The sequence below is a fragment of the Limanda limanda genome, chromosome 1 (genome assembly GCF_963576545.1).
Source record: "Limanda limanda chromosome 1, fLimLim1.1, whole genome shotgun sequence".
Taxonomy (NCBI): Eukaryota; Metazoa; Chordata; class Actinopteri; order Pleuronectiformes; family Pleuronectidae; genus Limanda; species Limanda limanda.
This window is the reverse complement of record NC_083636.1, coordinates 28,365,796-28,375,348: the sequence shown is the minus strand read 5'-3', so window position 1 is coordinate 28,375,348 and position 9,553 is coordinate 28,365,796.

The window sequence follows — 9,553 nt, the reverse complement described above, 5'->3', positions numbered from 1 at the left end:
CTGTGGATATAATCTCTCAGCCACAGAATGGACACTGGATAATGGGCATGTTCAGAGTTCTAATACTGAGGAATCTCAATAAGAACAGAGATATTAAAGATTTGTGGATCATCATTTGAGCACAAAAAAACGAGTAGATTTAACGATTTTTAGATCCACAGCAAAATTATCTATAACTATTTTGGTAACTGATTGATCGTTAAGAGTTTTTTTTTTAAAAAGAAGATGTCAAACTTCTCGTTTCAGATTCTAAAAGGGTCATATCTTCTGGTTGCATTAGTCTCCTGTAATAGTGCACTCAATATGTTTGGTTTTTAACTTTTAACTGCAGATATTTGTCTCAATTTCCTGATATTTTATTGACCTAATCAGCTAGTTAAAAAAAGTGAAAAAAATTGCCCATTTGTTTGGATCTGGTCCAAAATATGTTGTGTACATGGTGTGTAATCCTGAATAAAGCAAATATAGGACAAACATGCTCTCATGAGTCCTTCAAGAGGCCATTTTCAAATTAATTTACATTATTTAGTTAGAATTTAGGGGATAAAGAGCAGACTCCTGTATCCTGATGCATTTTTCTTTATATTTTGACAAAGTTACAGTGTAGCATCATAACCTAATATCACTCCTGGTGGAACTGTCCACAAAGTTCATAATGCATCCTCTTACAAGTGTGACTCTTGGATTCTTCATGGACTTTCTCTAGTGATAGATCTCAATTTTTTATCATTTTCTTCCAGGGTTACTTTTCAGATCCCCCAAAAAAACAAACTGCTACTCGAAGATTGAATCCAAGATCCTCCCAGTTTCACATCATTTGGATTCTGTGAGTTATCTTGTTACACATCTTGTAATATTTGGTTTTGAGTTTGCTGTTTGTCAATAAGTGAAGTCTATATTTTGATTCAGAGCCATCTACTCCAGTATTGTCCTTCTAATTGATATAATAAATGGCCTCTTGCATCCCAACATTGAGAGTTTTAGGGCTGATTATGATGATATGACTATTTTCATTATCAATTAATTGGCCCATTATTTGTCTGAATGGGTGATTAATCGTATGCAGTACAAAATTAACCCGAGGTAGCATCTTCGAATGTCTTGTCCAAAACGTATAGCTATCTTATTCATAATGTTTTGCTGAAAGTTGATGGAAATCAAAGAAACCAAGGATCAAAATACTTGTTTTTCTGTCAACAGACTAATTGTTTCCATATTCTGAGTGCCTGTATCAGATGGTCCAACTTGAACTTGTTCATGTTAACAAAGAGGAAAAAGTTATGACGTTCCTTTGTATTTTGTCACCTTTTGTGAGGTGTTGATGGGTGACTGTGGATCTACTTTACTATGCACTACTGGCTGCTAAAGCGAGAGCCCAAGTTGTCATTAGTGGCACACAAGAAAAGGTGTCTTGACTGCACGTAGTGAAAATTGCCTAACACTCTGCTTCATTTGACACTCTTACTGATTTGTGTGATATTCCATAAGGATTTAGATTCTCAAGTTTGAAACTGTCTCAGTTTCACAAATTTGAAATACTTCAAATTGTCCAGTGTGTGAGATTTAGGTGAAAGGGATCTATTGACAGAAATTTAATATAAAATAATCCTAGTGATGTTTTCACGAGTGTGTTTCATCTAAATTATACAAATTGTTGTTTTATTTACCTTAGAATGGGCACTTTATATTGAAATACTTTAGATTTACATCACGGGGGTCCTCTCTATGGAGGCCGCCATGTTTCTTGTAGGAGCCCAGACTGGACAAACTAAACACCCTTTGAGTTTTTGTGAAAACTGAAGGTTACCACAGGTTGTCTCTCATGTTTGGAAGGGGAGGATGAGGTGAGGGGTGTTCCGCTGCAACATGCAACTTCCCCAGTTATGTCACTAAATTCTACACACTGAACTCTTTAAATAAAGCTCTTAAACTATAAAAAACATTTTCCTAAAGATAAGGGGCGGTTCAACGCATGAGAGCCACTGTTACATGCAATGATGATGTCGATATCCATATATTCATTAATATAAATAGTAAAAAAATGAAATGGGTATTTCAATACCTGTGATTATGGTTTTCTTATTACAGTGAAATGCATGCATATTACAGGTCAGACATGTGAGTTTAGTAAACAAGTGGAAAGTTGCATGGTCTGCAATATTCCCTAATTACTAATGAATGGGGCTAAGTTATCAGTTGGGGTTAGGGTTTTCTTGGGGTTGGGTTTTTTAAATGTATTAGTTCTAGTTACTTTAATCTCTTATACAATCAAGCAGGTGAGATGATGAATGCCAATAAACACAAATTATATGTATTAGGGTTCTTTAAAAACATGCGTGAGACTTGAGCGAAGGCTGCAACAGACACATGTTGCCATAATATATATTAATGCATGGAATATTGGAATCTTAATTTGTATTCATTTATTTGCACATTAAATATGACATGTACACATATAAAAAGACGCTTTTACCCACCTTTTACCTACTGCATTACACTGACAAGGGATAATAAGGCATCTACACAATAATATATCTTTGACAATTTTTACAATCAGCAAAATAAATAGTAACATAGGTAATTGGGAGGATTTGAAGTCCATATTCAAACAATGTTAAAGCTCAGAACTTAAAAACTAATAGTTAACAAGGAGCCAAAATACTATAACTATACTACTATACCAAAAATACACCACAGTATGCACTTGTATAGGTTCAATTTTGGGATTCCCAATATTGTCTTCTTGTCCACTGCTCCATTTGCACCAATTATCACTGCAAGTAATTAACCCATTCAGTGGTGATAAGCCATAGACTGTAAATAAGATTACATGTCTCCACTAGGGGTGCAACGATTAGTCGACGTCGTCGACAAAAATCGATGACCAAAATAGTCGCCGACGAATTTACTAGTCGATGATTCGTTGGTTACGTCATAGCACGTGTTTTTCGTGCCGTGCAGTTGAACTAAACGTCGTTTTACCGGAGGTGCTGATGAAAGCAGCTGAGGAGTGAGCCATCTCGCTCCCTTCCTATCTCTGAAAGTCGCGCATGTGCAATAGCGACAAAACACGGTCCAGTGTCGGCGTCCGGTGCCGCGCGCAGTCGCGCACCAGGAAGTAAAAAGTTCGGGAGAACTTCACTCTTAACAGCCCGAAAAAAACTATCTGCAGTGTCTGCACAGCGGACCTGCTCTCCATGGAAGCAGGACACGCGCATGTGAGGAGGAGTCACGTGTGACATCGTAACGGAGACGATGCGGACTCGCCTGTCAGATGTTATATATACACGTATATACCTGCGCGCAGGATTCTAGCATCCATTACAAAAATATGGTTTAAACTTTTTATTAACGAGTTTAAAAGCGAAATATTATCCTATTGCCTGACAAGCGTCTTGTTTTAATCAAAATGATTTAGTCCGAAGAAGACTGTAGTTTCGTTTGCTGATGTTTTTATTAATGTTATTTTCCCTGTCCTTTTTTGTTAACACGAAAAATGGATACTTGATTTTTAATTTATTTTTAGTATCAGCACTTGGCCTGTTCTTGGTTCACAGTAAAAAGGGAAACTTAAATTTAAATTAATTTTTTTTATTAGCACTTTGCCTGTCCTTGGTTTTAAATGGACAAAAACTTGATTTTTCTTTGCTTTTGTGTCAACAGTACCCTTATATGCAGCAAAGTTTATTAAAAGACATTTTTTATAATCAAGTATCTATCTGTATTGTCTTTATTTTCAGCCATCACATGCCTTGAACAACCTCAAGCTAAATTTAAAAGCTGCTTGCTAAATAATAGCAATTGAGAATTTGTGTCATTCATAATCCGATTAGTCGATTAATCGTTTCAATAATCGGTGACTAATCGACTATCAGAATAGTCGTTAGTTGCAGCCCTAGTCTCCACTTCCTGCAACTATCCAGAAATTAAGGTAAAATATCCCAGATACGAACACTGTCTTGTTGTGCATTTGGAGCCAGACCCTGCGCAGTTGCAATCGGGGGATGGAGCCACAGTATCAAGGTCCGGCGATACACACACTCGACCAATCACAAGTCTGTCTTATCTGTTAATCTTGATGTTTCACCACATTTTATATAATTAAATCACCTATTACAAACTTACAATAATGACAATAATCATATGTGTTCTTTGACTTTTTAGTTTGGTCCATGTCCAATCCATTAACATAGAGGAGAAAGAATTCATCACCTATACATCAGCCAGCCACCAGGTAGTGATCCAGACACTTATGCTCCACTTTTTGGCCGTCTCCATGTCGTCCACCTTTACATACAATCTGTGGACTAAACCAGTTTGCGCTTTCTTCATGGTGGTGCAGAGAATGGCGACAGCACCACTACAGCACATTGCTACGCCCCTGACCTTGAAATGTTGTTTGTCCGGTCATACGATGTTTCAATTTGCATGCAGTAGCGGAAGGGCTCAGCCAGTTCTCGGCGCTTGGGTAATAAAACTGAGTCTGATGTTCGCACCAAGAATAGACATCAGAGGACCATGTGCGTCTCAGACCAACTCCATCATTAATTTGATAATAAAACAAAGAAGGATTGATGGAAATACAGTCCCTCTCATCCCCTTTACTTTCTATCTCCATGTTTCTGTTCATTTACCAGAACATGCTGTCAGCTACGTCGAGAAAAAAGAAACCAAAGAGCAAAGAAAGGATGTTCAGCACCATGGACAGCAACCACTCACTCCAACCTGGAAGGGGGAAAGTAAAAGGGGACATGCACCTTATGTCTCCTTCACCTGGTCTTACAAAACTATGGAGGTGCTGTCAATCAGAATACTATTGTTGCTGAATTCATAAACATGAGTAGACTTGAACCTCTACAGTTGGAATGTGATCAAACTGATTCCCCGAGGCTGCAACTTGGCATCGCTGGTACTTTGTGCTGACTCTGATTTCTCTTTCTAGGTCCGGATAATTTGCCCACATTCTCTGTACACTCGGCGATGTTGTTTGTCTTCATTATGGAACAAAGAATGATCCACGGCAGATTAGCAGACTGAACAACCATGCAGAATTACTATACCTAAAGGCTCTCTACATGTTTAATGTGAAGTATAAAAGAAAGCCCACCTGTTTATCCAAATACATAAAACCAGACACTCTTTTAATTGAGTGTTTTACTGTTATGGTTCCATCTGTGCTGAAAATGTAGAACCAGCCATAAATTCAACTTAAATTAAATATACCGCAGTGTGGAATACTGCAGGCCTTTTCATGTCATGGCAGTCACATTATTAATGTCCTCTTCCAAGTATTTAAGTTGACCATGTTTTTCTTGGCTAAATAATGGTAAAGTTAATAAATAAATGTGAAATGAAGGACCTTAAATTCACTCAACTGCCCTTAGTATAGCTAATGTCCAAATCAATACCTTACACGTTGATAAAAAGGATCCTGTAGCTTCAGACACACATACAGAAAAACATTATGTTAAAATATTAACTATTTTATAGATTGGCTTTATTTTATAACTACTCCATACCTATACTTACACACACTGATGTTATAATTGAATCCTGGAAAAAAGTTAAACTTCATTAAAATTGGCATGTTCATCACTTGGGACTCATGTAGGCTGGAATTGATTACATGAAGTCCATACTTTGTTGGAATTGAAGGAGTAAGAGGAGACAAATAAATGCAAAAAACACAACACGTTCTAAAAACTGATAAAGAAAAATAAAAACAAGCACCACGTAACCACTATAGAGAGAAAAATAATGTCCGTCCAACCGAATCCATGAAAACAAATTGAAAAACAAACACAAGCCATGATTAAATGACTTTGTATTTAATTAAATTTTCCTGATGTAACCAGTGGAAGAAAATTATAATTAAAGGAAGAATGGATTGGATCACAAAAGCCTGTGTTAATTACCACTGTTATAGGAAAATATTGAAAAAGAAAAACTGGTATCAACCTTAAGAAGCATGACGCTCAGTGTAAACACACAGATGTGTTTTTTTCTGTCGCCCTGTCAAACTCTAGTCTGCCTGCAGACAGCTCATGGCTGACACAATCAAACGCCTGAGGCAGAGACACAAACAGGACAGAGCAGTGCAGAAGGAAGCGGTATATATAGAGTGATATAGTACAAACACTTTAGTAGCTGTAAGGATTCACACTAACTAATGACAGGTCTCAGTGACACACTTAAAATACTGTCAATTAAAATTGTCATCACGTTTTTAAATAAAAACATAATAAAAAGCTATTCAGACTTTTGTCTTATCTTTATCTAAAAAAGTAAGTTAGTTTTTCTTCAAAATACCACCAGATGGCAGTGTAGCCCTGCAGGAAATCACACACAATGACCTATACTGTAGAAGTAAAGAAAAAATCAGCAGGTGAAAACTGAACTGCATGAGCATACATAAAATAAAATACATTTAAAATGTAATATATATTTAATGCTGCTTATAAAGTTGTGTAGTAACTATTATATAAAATCCATGCTTTATGTCTCAAGGCTAAAGAAACATGACAAATAATGTTTATTTTTTATTTTTGAGCATCACACTTATTTTTGTACTTATATGTAAAGACAAAATCTTTTTGAATCTATCATTTGTCAATATGGCAGATTGATTCCTCTTCTGTTATGTTTACATATAATATTCTGTATAAACACACTAACCTCAACTATCTATTAAGGTCCAAAATATATGTCTATTTATGTAAAAGAAAAAAACACACATGCTCTTTGTGTTATGCAGAGTAAATGTCATAACACAAAGAGCAGATGCAATATTAGCAACTACAGTCTTTGTAAGATTTTTCCTTCCTACATGAAAAAAAACCAAATCCTCATTATATTTCTTGTAAAATCTTCAATCTGGCGTAGGGTTTCTCATCGGAGACACAGTGTTGCTGCTACAGGGGGCAGCAGAGACCCAATATGTTGCTTCAATTTTTCTCTTTTGCAGTATTTATTACATTCCGACGAAAGGAAGGTGGCGCAGCAACAGATTTAATTACATCACAAAGTTCACACTCAATTTGTCTCTTCTCAGTCTGCATCATCTCTTCACAGGAGCTTGATAACCTCATGCGATGGCTGACGTTTGTTAACCAAAAATGAAACTGATCGACACCCCAAAAATCCGACTGGGGAAGGGACATTATTGTTCCTATTGCGCCTGTCAAATACTAAAAGTGCATATGTCTCACATGTGTAGACAAACAACAATAGTGAGATGAGACAGGGTGTAAAGAAAGAAAGAAATAAGTGTCCTCGAGCCCTGGCAGAGACGCTGCAGAGAGAGACCTTACAGTAAGAGCTGACAGAAGGAGGTTTTACAATGAGATGTAAAAAGGCTTGAGGATGATGTTCAGAGAGAAAGCCAAGACCCCTGCTCTGACCCTTCTCCCACTCAGCACACATGTATACACATATGCAGATCCACCCACACAAAGCGCAGTGTGCCAGCGCTGATCTGTTTTGACAAAAAAAAGGCAGCGTGTTTAAGCCAACCACATTAATCAGGAGTGATCTTACAATGTACCAACAGACAGCAGAACCATCTAACTCAATGAGGATAATAGCTTTATTTACATGGGACCTTCTGAAACAGCCGCAGGGCTTCACAGAAAAAGGACAAGAAAAGAAAACAATTACTTTTTTCAGAAGGCACAAACCTGAATTCCATATTATGATCATGATTTTTATTATTATTAGCAGGCTGCAATCTCCATCTCAGTTGAGAACCAGCTACACAAATTTACCTAAAGATCTAGTCAGCCATAATAATTCAATGCATGGGGCAGGAGTGAAGGGGCAGTGGGAGCGAGATGGAGGTCTCTGAAAGGTCGTAAAACAGTATATGCTAACAGAACGCTTATCCTCTTTCACGTACAACGCCATGACTATTTCAGAGCCGCATCTCACAGGACGTTACACCCACATCATTTTCATAGTAATGCCTTAAATGCTAAACGCTCAGGCACCATATACCACTGCTTGCTCAGTGATTATGAGGAAAGGGCGAAGACTTGCAGGGAAGTTGGTAGAAAGTAACAATGGAGAGACCACCTGGAGTTGCCTCAGGCCCACAGTGAGTTTTGAGATCAGCAGCGGCTCCTGCACCGCTTCAGGCGGTGTGTCCGGCCTGCACTGGGGGTCATGGCGACTACACACTGGTACACAATGTTCTCCGGGTGGGCAGCAGACAGTGATGGACACCGGTGAACGGGTGGTTTGTGTAAAAACAGAGGGTGTACTTTGTCCACAGTAAATGCTAATGCTTTATTTGTTCAAATATCAATAGTGTTTCCCCAGAATGAGTAACCCTACCTTTAAGTGTAGAACCAAATATTTTCCAAACAGGAACCTAAGTAACATAAAGACTGTTCAGTATCGTCTGAATAAACAAAGCATAACACATATTTAAATCTGACTGAGTCTCTAGTTAACTGAGCAGGCAGAGGCAGGAATCACTGAGCGTATGTTGCATTTTAATATCTATCATAAAATACTGAGTCTTTTCACCATGAAAGCTATCTTATAGTCATATGTCTCAATGTGAAATGTATGTAGGAAATTAATAAATATTTAAAAAAAAAAGAATAAACTGTTTTTGCAGCCGCCAGAGGCTTCAATCGGTGCATGATATTGTTTTTTGATTGATTTACATCCTGGCAGCTTATTTCCCCCTGAGTTTTCTATTCTTGGAGCGCATGTAAGCCTCTCAGACAGAAAGAAAACAATGTATCAGCTTGTCAGGTTTGACAGGGAGCATGATTTAATGATACACTGATCTCTGACATCCTGTTCAGGTGAAGTCGATGGCAGAACTGCGGCATCGGGTTTTCAAGATGAATTGGCAAACTGTCACTTGAGGAAATTAAACTAGACTTTCTTTTCCATTTTGGAACTTCACCACATCAGGAGCAAATGCATTCGTATTAAATAAATCAACAGAATCACAGAAATGAATCCTATTAATTCCGCCCTGGGTTTGTGCCAGTGGCGGCTTGTGAACCATCAAACTCAAGCCAGACAAACAGAACAACACAACAAAAACAACACAACACACAATATGCCAATCCTGTAGCCTTCATCGAGCTGCTGAGCAATGCTAAGACTGATGCAGAAATGGAGCCTCAATATTTTTTGAAGTGACTGTGGCAACTCTCATGCCACTTGCATTTGCCACTTGCATTTGCAAAGAGATGTTTTAGGTCTCGCACCCCTGTCATTGTCCAAAGTGCCTCCATGACGGGGCATAAAAGGGAAAGCAATAAAAGACATTACTAAAACCACATCCAGTTATTCAACTCTGTTTCTCTTAGAAAGAGAGGGAGCAGCCTCGGGTGTGAAGTCTTCCTCATCCCTTGCCGGCTGCTGAATCTGTGAATCGGGTCGGTCTGGACCAAGCTCACTTTTTTTGTTCAAGTGAACACCTTGTTTTGTAGAGAAATTACTGGATTTGCCACAGTTCCACCTGAAGTCGCCTTATCTTTGCCAGTCAGCTCTCAGCGGAAGTAACTCAGTGACAGCGGTTGTACCTGGGGGT